The 18,501-nt window shown below is 38.7% G+C and overlaps 1 long non-coding RNA gene across 1 annotated transcript in view; it reads left to right on the top strand.

Moving 5' to 3' along the window:
* LOC107499575 overlaps nt 1-4,792 on the top strand; it is a 91,312-nt gene extending 86,520 nt beyond the window's left edge. The window contains exon 5 of the long non-coding RNA XR_004955876.1: nt 4,741-4,792. This is a non-coding gene — a long non-coding RNA (uncharacterized LOC107499575). The remainder of the gene's footprint in view (nt 1-4,740) is intronic.
* The last annotated feature ends 13,709 nt before the right edge of the window (nt 4,793-18,501 follow it).

Below are 18,501 nucleotides of genomic sequence, written 5' to 3'. Positions count from 1 at the left end.
GGGCCTCAGATTTCTCACAGCTGGATATCTACCTGTTCTAGCAACAACATTTTTATAGTTTGACCAATTATTCATTAGATAAGGTGTCAATGGTCAATGCCTTCAAATAACACGTGTGGAAAACTAATTATGATTATTGGCAAGACTGGCAGGGGGCTATTTCAAAGTAACTTGAATCCACACAGGTGTCAATTCTTTTATTTCATGGGTATGTGGCCAAAATAAAAGGCTAACTGGGAAAAATCATAGCCCTCTTCCTGTAGCCTTGGTATATTAAGTGGATCCTCTTTGGCTTAGTGAGATAGAGAATACATGTTTCCGACTCATTTGAGAATTTCTTTTGTGCTATTACTCTCTCCCTTCTCTTTCCCCTAGACTCAGTGACTTCCGGGGGCAGTTTTTACCGGAACATCTGGGAAAGCCATGGGAGTGGGAGATTTCCTAGTATAGTCAGCTTACCGCACATGCTAAAAAGACTTTAAGTAAATAGTACAGGTGTCTATCCAGGGAATTGTCCCTCTCAGGCCACTCTATAGAGGTGGAATCCAGCCAGTTCTTCTCAGCTGGCTCCCAGAACTGAAATCTGATGCTTCAATGATTGATTTCACCATCTGACTCCAACAGACTTGCTCCCTGAGGTAAAAGGGACATCTCTCAAGAGTGTGATAATCTACACTTCCTGGTAAGGTTTCCAAGCACCAGTCTTCCCAATTTTTTTTTCTCACTTGGTTGCAGATCTGTCCCTTGGGTCTGACAACACCCTCAGTGTTATGAAGTGGGTTTTGTATTTTTTTGTTCCTAGAATGTGAAGGATCAAGAATCCATAGTTTGTTTTCTTCATGTGCCCACAGCACTTTGTGCATTTCTCTCTGTTGCCATAAATCATGATGGATTATAATTACTTGTGTCCTTCTTTTTAGGGTAACAATGATCTCCTCGAGGGTGAGAGCTGTTCCTTATTTATTCCTGTAGATTCAGCAACTAGCAGCACAGTTCTTAGCACACAGTAGGTGTTAATTAAATGTTATTTGAATAACTGCTTTGCATGAACTACATCGGGGCATTTTAGTAATTTTCCAGGAAAACTGAGACCACCAAGAGTCAAAATATAGACAATTGCATGGTTTTAAGGAGTACATTTGACTGGGAGTTCACAGCCGGTGTTAACTTTTGGTGTCAGTATAATCAAATTATTAATTAAACTGGTTTTATTTCTTATAAATAGGACTCTAAAGCCTTTTAAGATAACATGAAGTCATCCTATGAGGCCTTAATAAAAAGTCTATATGCTCATTTATCCATCCATAAAGTGTTTGTCAAATGAAAAATTGAATGAAAAAAATAAGTCTCTTAATAAACTGAAGATATAAAAATTCCCTTTAACTTTATGTAAATTCCATTGTTTTTTTTTTAAAAAAATTCTACTTTTAGATGAGATAATATATATAAACCTAGTATGGCGAACAGCATATAAATGTTAGCCACTTTGATTATTTTAATGTAGATAATAAAGTGGCATGTTTTCTCATTCAGTACAAATCACAGTTAATGCCAAGAACTCCCTCACCATTTTGTTAAATTAAAAGGAAATAAAAGTAATTTAAAAAAATTCTCTAGCTAAATATACAGAACAGTTTCTTGTATCTGAAGCCCTTTTTGTTGTGTAGTCTTTATTCTTTAGAAACACCTTGATATAGCAAGGTAAGAACTATTATCTTCAATTTATAGATTAAAAAAAAATGATAGTTTAGTAAGCAGAATTTGGCTATATCTCAGGTCCTAATGTCTCCTCGGTGATCTAATTCTGAGTTGGTAGCCCATTAGTTCTCTTTTTTACTTCTGCCTCATTCCTTGTGTTTTGCTCAATGAGGATAATTCTATAACTGGGACACCAGCCCCAAAGGCTCCTAGAAAATGGGGCCAGATTAAAGGAACAAGAAGAGAGAAGTTGAGGAAACACAGTGTGCACTTCATTACTCACTGGTGTCTTCAAAACTCCTTTGGAGATTTGGCTAATTCCATCAGGGAACTAGAGAAGGCCGTCATCGTCAGAGAGGGTCTGATGTTTTTCATCACCCTGATGCATGAGGACTTCTCATAGGGGAGACAGTCCCCTCACCCTCTACCCACCCCTGCCCCTATCTCAATAGTGAAGACAGAGTTCCATCACCCCCTCTAGCTTTTCTCCTCCCTCCAACCCTAGGTTGGGTATGGGGTGCATCTCCCTTTCTCCCCCATCCTCTCCTCTCTACAGGGAGAAGACACAGATTTTAGGTAGTTTCTGGCTTCACATTATCCCGGTGTCCCCAAATATGAACATGGGAGTCACACCCACTTTCAGGATTGTTTTGCTATTTAGGACAGGAACACAGACAGGAAGTGACAAATTCTTCAAGGTGCACAGAGCCACTAAATAGCAAGGCCGGAATTAGGGTGAGCAGGTGAAGATGAGTCACACAAGTGCAGGGTCTGATCTTGTCTTTATTTTAAATTTTAATATTTTGTTTATTCTGGATTTTTTGCACTAAAATACTAATGATCTTGGTTACTGACTTTTTGGCACCCTTATATTTTAACCGAGTCAACAGTATTTTAATCACCAGTCCTGTTAGACTAGTTAGCTGTTGAATTGTTTTCTTGATGGCCTCAGAATATACAAGACCCTGGCACTTCCATAATGTCACAGTACATCATCTCTTCTGACTTATTTTAGATAAAGTAACCACCATGCTTGCACAGCGGGGCAACTCAACAAGTATAGGTTCCCTTTATTCAAAGACCTTCTGGGTTATAAGCTACAGACCCCAACTTAAATTAGCTCAAGCAAAAATGGGAATTAGCTCAAAAAACAGAGAAGCCCAGGGTTGGATATCAGCTCGAGACTGAAAGGATATAGTCAAGATTTCATCCCTCACCACTGGTGAAGATGGTTTACAGCATCTCAAGGCTCACCTGCAACCTGCTTCCAGCTCTCAGTGAGGAAGGGCTCCTTCGCTTGAACTCCAGCAGGAAAGTCCTGGAGAAGACTGCCTGGTCTTGCCTAGATCATGGGCTCACCTGTGAACCCACTGCTGGGGCTAGAGGAAATGGGCTACCTGGGACAGGCCTGGTTCATATTCCCACGCCTGTGGTGGAGGAGGGGCCAGGAGGGTCAGGCTCATCTGAACCTCACAGCTGGGGTCCTCACAGGAGAGGGGGCTCCGTTGCAGAAGAATGCGGGCAAGTCTGGGCAGGCGGAAACAACAAATGCTCACTGCACTTGTTGCATTGGATTTTTCTCATTTTCCATTTAATTTACATTATCGCATTTAGTCTTACTAACTTACCTTCTCTTAAGTCATGAATTAGATTCTTGGAGCAGTTTTAGGGTTTGATCGTTACCTTTTCTTTTCAGGCCTTTCTTGAGGCAGCCTGTTCTCTTCTCTGCCACCCTCTATCGTCAGCTTTCCTTTATTTACCTATTGCTCCCTTTCCATCCTTGGCTCAGGGGGTTGGTCTTCGTTACCCAGGGCGTATCTTGGGCTTCTAGTTACTAACAGCAGTGGTGTGTTTGTGTGTGTGTGTGTGTGCGTGTGTGTGTGTGTGTGTGTGCATGTGTGTGTTGTTTCCAGTCCTGGATATCTTCAAATGTCACTTCCGATGGTTTCTAGATGGTTTCAACAAGCAGGCTGCCTCATTTCACAGGGCCTGCTTCTGATAAGACTACCGGGGGCGTTTGGCCTGGATGCCGACTGGGGTGTTTAGGGAAGGCATGCCGATTCTCCTGAGTATGCACTGTGCTCTCACTCCACCAAACATGAGTACGTGCTGTTATTTCTGTTTGAAATATCTTTTCTGGCCAATTTCTACTTGTCCTTCAAGGGTCTCATCAGGCATCACTTGCTCTGGAAGCTCCCTGGTCATCCATACAGGGCTAGGGACCGGGTCCTTTCATAATTAGCTGGTATAGCCATTTATGGAGCCAACCGTTTATGACTGGAGTCAGTTCTGATTGGCCAGTTACATATCTCAACTACCTATGGTTAGAGCCCCTTCTCTGAGTTCCATTTACCCCATACAGTATGCCCTGTATTCCCTGTTTCATATCCATCTGTTTGTTTATCTTGCTCTCCTAGTAGATGGTGAGCTCCCTCAAAACAGGGACTGTCTTTTAACTCTATTCCTAGTGTCAGAAACACAGTAGGACTTTGATAAATGTTTAGAACACGACCCATCGCTTCCACTCAGAGCATCTTAAGCACTGCTGCAAGTCCCTGCTGTTCCCAGGGCTCGTATCTATTAGAGCACCACTGCTGTTTGTGTCTCTTTTCTCCTGTTGCATTGTAACATCCCCGTGGTAACCACCTAGTTCTTTATTCATTTCTGTTATCTGGTGCCTGGTCCACTGCCTGGCATATATAGTAGGTGCTAAATAAGTGTAGAAAAAATGTTTTAAAGTTATATCTCTTTAATTAAAAAGTTTCAAAGTGGCAGATTATGATATATATTTTTGTTTGTGTCTACTGAAGTACTTGGAAAGTTTAATATGAACTAAACCATGTGGCTGTTGTCAGCACTTGGTTTGAATGTTCTTTAAGTGTCTTCAGGTACCAGACTGTAAAGTTCCATCACTAGAGTCCTGTTATTATTGATATTAGAATGAGAACAAGCCCTGAGAGACAATAACCACAATTTCGGCATTCTGTACTCCCTACAGTCTTATTTATGTCCTGCAATGTTTTTTTTTTTTTTTTTTATTAGGCATCTTACAGAGGCGGCCCAAGCTTTTGACTAAGCTGTGAGTCCAAGACCTCAGACTGGTAATGGAAGTGAATGGGGCTGGAGTTTTTGTCCAAAAATGAGGGTAGGTGGAGGGATGGCATCAAGTCCACACTGTTAGGTGGGGAACAAGAACTGGATTTCAAGTAGAGAATCTAGAAGGAAGAAGAAACTAGAGAAACACTGAAAGGAGGCACTGAAAAGACTTCCAGAGGCAATGGGGCTCAGCAAGGACCTTGTCACGGCAAACCTGTAGTTGTGTCTATGGGTAAGAGGGATTGTTTGGGGTGGTGGGTGAGCTCTGAAAGAGGAAGGAGGAAGTTGACCCCTTGGCTATATGCAGCAGTGAGCTTGAGGGGGACTGCAAGCTCACCATGTATGCCAGAGGACATGATGTAGACAGAACACCTTAGACAAGTGTACCCTGAACTGGTCTCGACCTAGCCACCTTAAGACCTTCATACAGTGGAAGTTACATGGAGAAAGATAGGCTGCAGGACAGTGTTCTGTGTTCGGGGCAGCCCACATTCAGACAGCAAAGGCTCCTTCTCATCCCAGAATGAGGCAGAATCAGATTAAATAAATATGGTTAATAATGTGTCAGAAGCAGTCCAAATAAAGGAGTTTGGACCCGGCCCTGGTTACCCACTGAATGGCAGGAGGCTCACAACCTGTGCAGGATAAACGTGGCGAAATTGGGACGAAACTCCCAGGAAGAGAAAATGGGAAAGCTTGCTTCTACTTTTCTAGAAACCAACCAAGTTGAGTATGGAGAAAACAGACTTGATTCGCTTTCCTCTTGGAAGGAGACTCTTTCTTAGCCAGCTTACGTCAGAGTAGACTGAGGTTTTGATAAAACAATGTCTTTATTTCCTATGTATATTTCTTTGTTCCAAAAAGAGCTCTAATGTGTTTTCATGTTGGGTTCAAAGAAAAGATTGTCCTGGAAAATCACAGCTCCTTTGGAAGGACAATGGGGACATGAAAACCTTTGTGCCAGATCCTCACCTTGTTAAGCTGAGAACTGAATTTCCTGAGCCAGGGTGAGCTCTCTGGCTCAGGTGGCTCTTAATTAAAGCAATTTCTATTCAAAGAATGTGTGCACATGCAGGCTCTCACAAAATCAATGAAGTCAAGAGAGGAAACTGAAAAAAAAAATAAAAATAAAAAAACTAATGTAATTAAGAAGCACTTATGTGGAAGGGCAAAAAAAATATTTTGTGTTTAATTTCTGTTTAAAAGATTGGTATTCAGCCAAAATTCTGAATATGTTGCGCAGCGTTTACTGATCTCCCCCTCCCTTGCCCTCTTCCCCCTAAAAAGTAAGGCTGAATTTCATCCTAGACTAGGCATAGCTCCTTATTTTTCTTACATTTAAACAAGTACACAGTTGGAGTGCCTAGAACATACAGAATAATTTGCTGTCACTTTCCTTCAGTCAACTAAATGGGAATGAGGTATTAATGAGAGTGTCTCCTTAAACAAGCCGCACCGTTTTGCCATTTCCATGAAGCTTGCTGGCATATAAATATAACCCTACATTCTTTTGTGAAATACATAAATGCAATAAAATAGTTGCTTTGGTTCTTTTCTGGAGGCAGAAGGAGAAAAATGTCAAACTCTCATTGTTCAGTGTTTCTAACAGACCCCTTTTGTATAGCTGCTGCGACTTTCCAGCACAAAGTTCCAAACTGCAGATAATAACTTAAAAGGCTATCTGAACCCATTCTGTTATGTAGATGAAAGGAAGTCTTTAAAATTAATCTATGGCATCTCTGAATAAAAAAGAAGGGCACTCATCCAACTCATTTCCTTGGGCCAAAGCAGTGAGCAAGCAGAACAAAAATGCCAAAACTCTGCTGCTCAGAAACCCAGAGTTTGACATGGCACAAGCACAGCAGATTAGCAACCAGGTTTTTCCTTCTGACCTGTCACTGTTTGGAAATATGAAATAGTGTGCTATTATTTAATGTTATCGCTAAATTAAAAATTAATCTAAGTCATCCGACTAAATAAAGTGTGATGGAGAGGTTAAAAACCTATTACATCGCTGTTTTATAATAAAATACTGTATGAGAGACCCATATTTAAAAGAAGATAAAAATCTCTACTTAAAAATTGAAATACTGTTTATTAAGGGCGGTCTAAACCAAGGGAAGCAACCGAAAAACTGATTATTGAATTGGAATGAACATACTAGAAAATATGCATTACAAATCATCCTAGAGAATCAATTTTATTAATAAAATTGTATCTTCAAATTTACTTATATTTCAACAAGTACCATAGTTAGAAATCAAATGTAAATATTGACAAAATAAATGATTTAAAGAAATTTTAAGTTAATAACATCATTTAAAATGGCATCTGTAATTCAAGGCATTCAAGTGAAAAGAGTTGGAAGTATTCAATTATCAGAACTAATGAGTATTTAGGGGGATCAGTTACAAAATAATTATGCAGATCAATACTATCCCTATATGCAAGCAATAAATGAAAAACACACTAAAAACACAGACCCCATTTAAATAAGACATAGACATACACAAAACATAAAATACAGTAGGAATAGAAATATGTTAGATATATATGTAGAAAAAAAGTTTTCTTTTTCAGACATGTACACGAGGATTTGATTTGATTTCATGACACAGTATTATTAATAAGTTACTCCACTCAGATTAAGTTCTGATTTTTAACACATTCCTGTAATGAGAATGCCAAAGAGATTTTAGAGAAAACTTGACAAAAATGTTCTAATGTTCATGTGAAAAAAAAATCCACGTGCGCATATCTAGGAAAATTCTGAAAAAGTAGAATAATGATGGAGGTCTTGCTGCCCAAGTATCATAACACCAAAATATTTTTATCAATTAAATATCCATAATTATAAAACCAGTAAATTCAGAGGAGCAATGGATGATATTTATGGAAACTAAATTGCTGTTGGTGGGTTTAATAAAAGGAAGATGTGTTTAGTTGTTTATACTTTACTAGTTGACTTGATTCTTTCTATCTTGAATATGAAGGACCATTATTGGAGGCTCCATTGTTGTCACTGCTGTTATTGTTATTTTTTACAATTGGGTTTTTATCTATTGATCCATTATATTGTTTGTGCAATCAGTTTAGTACATTACTTTGTATACAGCGTGTTAACAGTGTTGTATACAACATTGAAAGTTTAGCACCAGTCTTTTGGACATACAAATGCAGGTGCTGAACTCAAGACAGTGTTTGGTTACAAGGTTATCATCCAGTGGTCCAGAACACTCTTAAAATACTTTTCTGAACTCATAATTCAAAGGCAAATCCCAAATTAAAAAATTCTTTCAGAACTTGTGAATCTGTTTGAGAAACAATGCCCTAGTTTATTTCAAGTAGTAATGGACTTTTAAAAAAAATTCCAGGAAAACAAAAGAAATTGGGCAATTTTTTTTTTTTGATTGTTGTGAATGAGATTTCGTGACCATTGATCTATAATTTCAACATCCGTCTTGAGCGTGAAACAACTGATACTCCTTTGGAGATAAGCATTCCTAACCCTATTCTGCAGATGAAATTGAGGCAGTGAACAGCACTCCAGCAGCACAGCGAAAACAGTGGTGAAGTTTAGATTAGAGGTCGAAGTTGTGCCTAATTGAGAAGAAAAGTGAGGAATATTCACACAAATTGCTCAGCTTTTGGTTTGCTCTGACAATCATTTAGGCTTTATCTTTTTTCTTCTCTGGCTAACCAGGACTCATTGGTATCTCAGACTACAATGCCCCGAGCCCCATCGAATACTTGTGCTAAATACACACATTCTGCACCTCACCCACATGGATCCTATTCAGCTACAAGGGACTAAATGAAAACTAATAGCTTGTCTGAGACCATGAGGGCCAGCAGTCAGTTTGCAGGGTGTTATCTGATTCTAATTATAGGTCCATAGGGGTGAGTGCTTTCCATGGGGGGCTACTATTCTTTCCCAATTACAGGTGTCCCTTCTTCTTGAGCAGCTGTCAGGTGCTCAGCAGCGTGGGAGCACTTCAGGTAAATAGCACCTGAGGTTACATTGCCTCAACTGTGGCAAGTGCAGGCAAAACCCTCAGGTATTCGGGCGTGCACTTGCCTTAGTCATGGTGAGACTGGAGAGACTGTTTCTTCAGATCAGACCAAATTATAACCACCTCTCCGAGTATCAGGGGAACATTGTCCTGGCCGTAGTTATTCTTGTAATAGAAAGAAATAGCCAGAGAACATAGAACACCACAGAGATTGTGCTAAGTAAAATTTTAATTAGTGTTAAATAAGATACCTTTAGTATTAAATAGACCTTTTCTATGCTTGAAACCCTCCTTATGCTTGAAACCTCAGCAGAATAGCATTGGAAAATAATTTCAGTTTCATAGTTCTTATTATTAACTCTAATAAGAAATGGAGTGATAAAAAATTTTTTTTAAATTACCAGATTTGATTTATTTGCATGTCAATCCTGTCAAAACTAGTCACAACAAGCCAGGTTGGCCTTTTCCATACATATTTTGTTTGCTTTTAGGATCCCCAAAGATTAAGGGCTTAATACATTATTAAGCAGGAGTTTGACCTATGATCTTTTTTTTGACCTATGATCTTTAATAAGGAGCTTTTTAACATTAGTCAAACTTCAAAAGTCAAATATTTATAAACATGTTCCTACATGCATAAAAGGAAGGATGTAAATCGAACTGTTAACAATGATTATTTCGGGGAAATGGTATTGCACGGGTGGAAAATGTCACTTTCTGTTTTATATATTTCTATTGTCTAAGTTTCTTTGTTCAATAGCATGTGACTCATATTTTAACTTTTTAAAAACATTATTTTACTTAGAATAATTTCATTTACTTTTAAAAAATGCAACTGGATTCACACTCAAGCCAGTATGATTCAAGTCATTAGAGTAAGTTGATTTGACTTGATTGACTTCTTAGAGGGAGCTCATGGAGATAGACCGGCACAATCCAGGGTAGAGCCTCTCTCTGTGAGCATGTGGTATACTTTCTCTCAGTTTCTTCTCATCCAAACCCCTTTTATACTTTCAAAAGTAGTATAAAACCAGAGAGATTGCAAGCCCACATGTAGAGCCTCGGTGGCAGTGACTACTGTGCCCTATTAAAGCAGACAGGATCCAACTCTGGTGGAACCTAATGCCAGGTCACCGTCATGGCGTTTGCTCTACAACTTTAGGATTTCTGGGCAAATGTAATTTCCATGGTGTTCTACAGAGCCCTGTGAATTCTAGTGTGTTGGGTGGTTGCTGAGAAAAAGAATATGCCACTTGCATGTTGATCCGGTCTGCTGGGGAAAATACTTAACGAGATTAGGGAGACTCTGAATCTGATCCTGATTCTGCCCCTAATCCTTTATGGGCCTCAGTTTCCTCAACTCTACATTACCAAGGAGATTGAGTTCTATATGATCTCTAAGGTCTCTGTTAGCACAAGAACTTTATGACCTCTAACATGGTCCATAAACCAGGAATTTTGCGTAGCAAGTATCATACAGTGTCTCTTAATTTTTTAAAAAAATACTCAACTTTAATTAAACATAGCACCACAGTCAGATGTGTCTATGTTGTATGTCATATGTAAAAGGGTATATTAGTCAGAGGAGAGTCAGCCTAACCTACTTTATAAGGATGGAAATAGGATAACAGGGAAGTGGCGTGTCCAAGGTTTCTCATTAAATAAGTATGGATTTGGGATTAGGATTTAGACCTCCATGCTCCATTTTAGAGATAAGGCTGTCTTCAAGTCTCTGTTCATCAGCACAGTACCTCAGAAATAAGGACTATGTCACCCATTTTTCTTCATATTATACCTTAGCCCAGGGACAGAGCTGGGCACATGTCATAGGCAGTGCAGGATGGCACCATAACTTCTGGCCAAGGTATTCCCCACTCTGGTGGGGGCCACCTTTGGGTAGGTTCCTGAACTGAGCTGATGAATCAGCTTGGCCTGACTCAATCGGATGTTTAAGCTGTCCCCAAGGAGGTCTTGTGGAGTGGGGAAGGGAAACCGTACACAAAGCGCCTAAATTCCTGGCCACTATTTGTCATACTTGACCTGGGACTCTTCTAAACCAGGATGTGATTCAGTGTTGACCACTCCATTACATACTATCTCATACAAAATAAGAGAGCTCAGACTGATCTTTGGACATTATCTGAAAGGTAAATGCTAACTTGACCACTTCCTCTGATATACTTCCATATTTCCTTTCTTCTTCTCTTTTTCTTCTATATGCTTTCTATTTATTCCTATTTATTCCTATTTATCTGACTCATGGCATCCCATGGTACTCACGGATGGGCATTACATTTACAGAATCATCTTGGTAATTTTTTTACCATCTTTATATCTATTAATTCATGAATTTCCTGTTATAAATATTTTCTAGTGTTTGGGATCAAATTGAGAGCAATTAGATGATCTTTTGTCTTCCCGAATATTAGATATCTAATTTATTCCAATTAAAGTTTTCTTAATTTAATATGAACTATTTTACAAAGCTAATTCTTTGTATCTTGTAGTGACATAGATCTTTGCCTTTTGCCCCCATGTTATCTCTGGGAGATGTGATTTGAAGCCGTTAAGTATATTGATGTGAGAGTCTGTACTGAAATGGAGACAAGAGGCACTCTTGACTCCCAAGTTGATAAACTGTGAAAAGCCTAATAGACAAAGGAATGTGGTGTTGCTAGTGGTCCTCTTGAACTAAGCTGCAAACGTTTTCCTTCAAGATTCTGGCGCACTAAATATACTCATCTCGCTAAGTATACGTATCAGATTCACTGCCTCTCTTAACTTAGTGGTAAACATTTTGATTAGTGAGAAGTGTTTTCGCATCTGCTTATTTCAAGCACAAGTGCTTTTCTCCTGCTCAAGGAAAAATTGGAATAAGGCAAATATCATCATCCCTATTCATGTCTAGTTGCAATTTCAGCTAGTATGTAAATACAAGGCTTGAAGGACCAGAAAATGTCTTAAATGGACACAGTATTGTAATTGCATTTCCTAATGCTAGGGAATGGTGAGGAATTGGCATTCCTAATGGAGCTGTGGTGAATATTCATTTTTCCATCTGGAAACTAAGCATATGCAATTTTGGAGATTGGAAACTGGTGTGACTTCAGCACTGTAACTACATAAATTTTACAATCTTGAGAGTCTAATTCATATTTAAAAATGGATGTGTTGCTATAAAAGTATATAAATGAGAAACAGAAATGAATTAGTCAACTTTTTGGAAGTAACCTGGAGTACAGCTATCTAAAAAAAAAAAAAAAATTCCCAAAAAGCCTTATGGGTGGGGACTCAGGACCACATTTTGATCACTATTATGAGGGGCCAGAGGAACTTGGAGACGTTCTTTGCTCATTTCTCCACAGGATTCCAGTTTCAACAAGAATTGCCAGACTCTCCTTAGAAATACAGAATATTGAGGAAATGGAAGGAAATAGAGTAACGCCAAGACACACCTTATGCCATAAATAAAATCCTGTCGTTAGAGCTTGGATTGAAAACCTCCTGGGGAATCAACATCTTGTTCCTCTGTTAGAATTGCTCTCTGGAAATTAATGGGTTTGGCTTTGTATCTCCAACTGTTCTGCACAAATGAACCAAACTGGGAATCAGTTGGAGTCACTGAAGCTTAACACAACTCCAGCTATTGTTTACGTGGCTCCCATGAAACCCCTGTGCCAACCTGATTAGATTTACAGTTCATTCGATAAGCTTGTCTGCTCATGGCACATAAGGCAGTGAACCTTTTCACAAAATGAAACCAGAGCTGGGGGCGGAGGGTGGGGGGAGCTTTTAATGAAGAGGGAGGCTGAGAGACTTTGATGGGGGATCTTTAAGTGTTTAGAAAGGCTGGGATTCTTATGCTCAGGGTTGGAATGACACTTTGGGATTTGCCCTCCTGCTTACAAGAAACTCTGTAGGGCCATTTTAAAATTCATTGTGATGATGGATATGTGTAATACTAATGGCAACTAGGGACTATAAAAGACTCTTAAAGATGAAGTAGGTCAGAGAGCATCATGTGGGTCAGCAGACGCTATCACCAACCATACAATACCACACAGAGCTGCTTTTTGTTCTTCCCCTATCCCCTATGCTAAAGGCCGGGAGAAACTGTAGAAAGCCTACCATATTTGCACATGCTTTAGACCTATTACTGAGTGATTGGGAATTAGTCATGGAGCCATGAAATCATCATCCACAAAACTCTTTCTAGTCACATTTAAGCAAGTATAACTGATCTCATTTTTGCAAGAACACAACTCAATAGCTTTGCCAACCACAGCCAAACATTGTAGACTTGCTGAGAAAGATGACAGAGAAGGGGCCAGCTGTATAGAAGTTGATGCCTACGATCAGAGGAATCCCACGTGAGAACTTTATATCATGTCTGTTTCGGTCATCTATTGATTCATCACATACTACTCTAAAATTTAATAGCTAAAACGACAACCACTTTCTTAATATCTCACAATTCTGTGGGTCTGGAATTTAGTCAGGACTTGCCTGGGTGAATCTTTTGCTCCACGTAGCGTCAGCAGGGATTATTTCGTGGTATTCGGCTGTGGCTGGGTAAGTTTGCAGCATCTGAGATAGCTTCTGTCTCACACCTGGCACTTTGGCGTGGATGGCTGGAAGGCTGGGCTTAGTCAGACCCCTCCCTTGTCATGTGGTCTCGTGGTTGCTCCATCATGGAAGTTGGAACTCTTACATGGTACTCAGGGTCCAAGAATAAGTGTTCCAAGAGCCCCAGGAATAAGCTATAATGCTCCTTAAGCTCTAGTCTGGAAAGTCCCAGAATGTCACATCTGCTAATTTTTATTTGTCAAGAAAGTCACTAAGGTCAGTTTAGATTCAATGGTAAGGGAAGTAGACCCCACCTGTCAATGAGAGGAATGTCACAAAAATCTGTGGCCATTTTTAGGCTGCCTCACTTTCTTATGACCCTAGAAAAAGATCAGTATTATAAGTCATTTCTCAAATGCCGTACTCAATAACAGGGAAAAAATGGAAGAAGAAAACTCTCAAGAAACTCTTATGCGTGCACTGAGTGCTTAATAATATTTAGTAACAATTAGGAGATCCATTAAATGGAATATATGATTTAGAGTAATTATACAGGTTTCAAATGGATAACTCTTGGCTGACAATTTTACAATCAACCTTGACTAAATCATGGAGGACATTGATGTGTATACAAAACAATATAGTCTGTAAGTATTAAATTCTGGAACTCACACATGCCTTTTCCCATTGTTTACCTTATGTTCTATCATCTTATTGCTATAACCATACTTCTTCACATATTACCCATGTTTCCAGAATTCTATGTAAACCATGTAGTTGTCACCTTGAAATACACTGTGTCATCCTTGTAGGTGCAAACGAAAGCCTATTTCCTTCAGGTTTTAAATTTTCATTGCAATAAAAAGTCACATCTGTAGTATCGCTTTGAAGTCATAAGCCTCAACTGTTTCTGCTATGATACTCAACCCTTGCTTTCATCCCATAAATCTGTTCCTGAGAAGACCTGCCTGGCATTGAGTTTTCTCCCATGTAGGCATGTGGAGTTGGAATGGGAAGAGGACAAGGTGTAGCGACTGACCCAGTTATATACCGTTGGGTGGATTGGGCAGTGGGGGGAAGGGGGTAGATATAAGGGAATTCTATCACCTGAACCCTTCTTATTTCATGTCACCATGTTGTCTTTTTTGTTTCGTGACTAAAAGATGAGACACACTGAAGCTGGTAGCATTGTGAGTACACTGGGACAATAGACAAATATCTTTTCCAGTTTAGGGAATCTAGTCCTCCCAGGACACTCCTGCTCTCTCTGTTTAAAGAACTTATGTATTTGTAGCCATCATGCCCACCTCTCCAATCCATCCATCTCCTCTCCAATCTCCCTCCAACCTCCCCAAAATCCTGTGCTGAGAATTTCTGCTCCAGATAATAGTCTGCTTACACTTTCGTGTAGCTCTTTGAATTGTTGGAAGGATTATAGCATGAAAGACCTCGAGTTTAAAATGGTTCCTTGTCAACTGGCTGACTTGATGCAGGGGTTTTCCGTTTCTGTGAGAACACTGATCTTTAAAGGAATCTGTGACTAGGAAGGATGTACCCTTTGAATAAAGTGCACTGTTGAGTTTGCTCCATTTTAAGCATGTAATATAAGGGTGACATGTTTTCTTAAAGAAACTCCAAAGCAGCTTACTGGCATAAAAGTGATGACTGGTGAAAACCCTTAGGTACCACGGTCAGGCATTTTTAGTAGCTTCCATGTTCCAAGTCTAGGTATTGGTAGGAGGGATACAAAGATTTATAAAGCATGGCCTCTACTTAGAAAGAACTAACAGTTTAGTAGAAGACAGTCATGTAAGCAGATAAACCACAGTACTACTCCATATGAAGTAGGAGAGAGGTGTGTGCAGAGTGTGGTTGGAGTCTGAGAAGGGAGTGCCTGAGCAGAGGCATAGGATGTCCACTTAGTGCTCTTCTCTGAATATTTATCCTAAGGGGTTGATGGCTAGAATAAATACAGTATATCTCCTTTCAATTAACATTTGAGAATATTTCAACTTTGGAATATCTTTTAAAAATATACATAACAAACTATTTTCTTGTATTTGATTTATTTTAAAAATACACATTGAAACTGTTTATAACCAATAAAGACATTGCCAGTTGACTGTCATCAGCACATAAAGTCTCAGAGAAAGATGTATTTCAGTTATTTGCAGAGTGTAAATTTGGAAATTCTATTGGCCTTCAAAATCAAAGAGCTGACTGTCTCCCATACTCTCTTACCTCCTTTTCAACCAATGTGGCATTTACCTAACCGTTTCTTGTAACCAGCAGCAACAGGAGGTGGAGCAACTTCTGGAGCAGTGGGGTGGAGACTATTTCCTTGTAGGATCCAAGGCTGAAAAAATTCATCCTGGTTGACAGGGTTAGGTAAGACATAAATCCCCCTGACTAGCCTTCTGTGCTTTCCATCCTCCTGTAAGCAGGAAGAACCCTCAGCATGTGTTGTTGTAGGAACACCCTCATCTAACTGATTAAATGTTACTGGTGTTTTTTTCCTGCCAAAGAACACCTTTTGATCAAGATCATACTTTGTGAACTGCTACACTTTCTTGTTTGGGAGGCAGGAAATTGGGTCTCAGTGGACTGTCAGCCAACACTGAGGAAGGGTGTAAAGGTGTGACCTAGGTTACAAAATCAGGAGTTGGGAAATCCTGAGTCTTAATTTGGTCAGAGATATACTGACATCCTCTTTTATAAAAAACGTTTTCTTTGATGTCTCCAATACAAAATTAGGACAATGGCTTTTGAGTTGCAGTGACTTTCTAAAAGTTTTTACAAATGAAATGTGGTATAAATATCAGAGCTCATATTTTCTCTTTTTGAACAAGGGAATTTCCAGAAATACATTGCATAATGGAGAACCATTTGGCCCCTTACTTTTGATTATGTGATCTGGGACAGCAAAGTCACTGTTACAGGAATATTCTTAGCTATTAGGTGGTCTAAATTTCTCATTCTTTTTCTCCTTTCTTTGTTATTTGTTCTATATAGTGATATATGCAGAAGGCAGAATTTCTTACATTACCTTCAAATGCCTTGTTATATGTCAGTTGAAGTGACTTGTTAAATACAGCGAGTATTTATTCATATGCAAATGCTTGGCTTTCCAGATTCAAAAATTTTAAAGAAATTTTGAAATTCAAGGTCTGATTATCCTATCAAATAGTATGTTCTCTAATTACCATTTATTTAAAGTAGTATAAGCTTTTTAAATATTAACTGCAAGATGTATTTGACAAAATAAAACTTCAAACAAAATAATGATTTTAAATTGGGTAATCCTTAGCACTAATTCTTGTGGCTGAACAGATTGTGAAAAGAGGAAGATAAAGATGTATTTGGGAATGTTCTTCAACTCTCATCTGTTTCACCAGGCCTCCTGGCTGGCTCGTCCTCTGAACTGTTTCTTCCCAACTTGTGATGCCAAGTTTGGGATCCATTGTTGCTTCTCCAAATCCTGGCAAAGATGGAAGTGGACCAGAGCCAGTGTGGAACAGAAACTTGCTTCCACCCAAACCTCAGGCACTGAAAAAGTATGTTCTGACAGGGATTATTTATCCAGCTCTAATGGGAAGGAATAGTTTATCCTGACTATTTGCATGAAGTGAAAGTGGGGTACAGGTGTCCTTATTTGCATATTCTTTCTCCCTATATTTAATGACCATTACCTGAAGGCCTCTCTTGTTTAATTTTCTAGTATATTTTTTTCTCCTTCATTTTTACAGCTATCATTTTATTCAGCACATATTTAATAGTAGACATTATGCTACATACCTCACATATATAACCTCATTTAATCCTTATAACAATCGGGGGAAGTAAGAATTCTGGCCATTTTACAGTTTAGAAAACTGAGTCCTAGAGAAGTAGAAGAACTTGCTCCAGGACCTTAACTGGGAAGCACATGAGGCTAAATCGCCTTCCTTGAGCGTTTGCCTTGACCTGAATTGATAGACTCCAAAGATCACTGGTTTAAGACCTAACTCGGAATTAGCTAGTCTTCCCCCCCCCCACTGAAAATGTTTTTATAAAAAGAAAATAAAAGTTCTCTTTAAATTATTTTTTAAAAAATTTCCAAGTTTGGCCTTTCAAGACTGCATTGTGTGTGGCATGAGATATACATAGCCTCATGTTTGTTTCTGATGATCGTGGGCATAGAAAACCAAATTTTCCAAGTGGGGGTTTCACCTTAGCCTTGGGAACTCGATTTTAAATTTAACTTGACTTATTTAAGGTTTGAGTTTATTTCTGGCTGGTTGGCAAAATGTGGCTTCTTGACTTAGAAAAAAGCCCTCAAAACAAACTTGAGAAAAAGAATTTCACCTAAGATGGCAACATGAAATACTCTACAACATTTTAATGAGCTCATTATAAGTGAATTTAAAACCTTCAAGTGGATTTACTTGAAAACAGATCTGGGTAAACAACCTAAGTGTCCATTGATGGAGGAATGGATAAAGAGAATGTGGTATATATACAATGGAATATTATTCAGCCATAAAAGGAAGGTAATCCTGTAGTTTATGATGACATGGATGAAACTTGAAGGCATTAAGCTAAGTGAAATAAGTCAGACAGAGGAAGGCAAATACTGTATTATCTCACTTATATGCAATATCTAAAAAGAAAAAGAAAAATTGCTCACACTAACGGAACAGATTGGTAGTTACCAGAGGTGGGGGTAATGTGGTGGGAAAATGGGTGAAGATGGTAAAAAGGTACAAAACTTCCAGGTAATAAGTCCTGGGGATGTAATGCACAGCACGGTGACTATGTAATTATATTGTACATTTGCAAATTGCTAAGAGAGTAAATCTTAAAAGTTCTCATTACAAGAAAAAAATTGTGAGGTTATGGATGTTAACTAAACTTATTGTGATCATTTCCCCATATATACATATATCAAACTAGTATATTGTATACCTTAAACTTATACAATATTATGTATCAATTATATGTCAATAAAACTGGAAATTAATAAAATAGACGTGTGTCAAAATAAGGTATAGATGTCAATTTGGATTCTCCTGATCCCAACCAAAGGCACGTTTGTCCTATAAAATGGGCTGTGAGTTAGAGTGAACAAAATGTCAAAACAAAAAGGTTT

The sequence above is a fragment of the Rousettus aegyptiacus genome, unplaced genomic scaffold, assembly GCF_014176215.1.
Source record: "Rousettus aegyptiacus isolate mRouAeg1 unplaced genomic scaffold, mRouAeg1.p scaffold_m13_p_2, whole genome shotgun sequence".
Taxonomy (NCBI): domain Eukaryota; kingdom Metazoa; phylum Chordata; class Mammalia; order Chiroptera; family Pteropodidae; genus Rousettus; species Rousettus aegyptiacus.
This window is presented reverse-complemented; position numbering and strand designations above follow the sequence as displayed.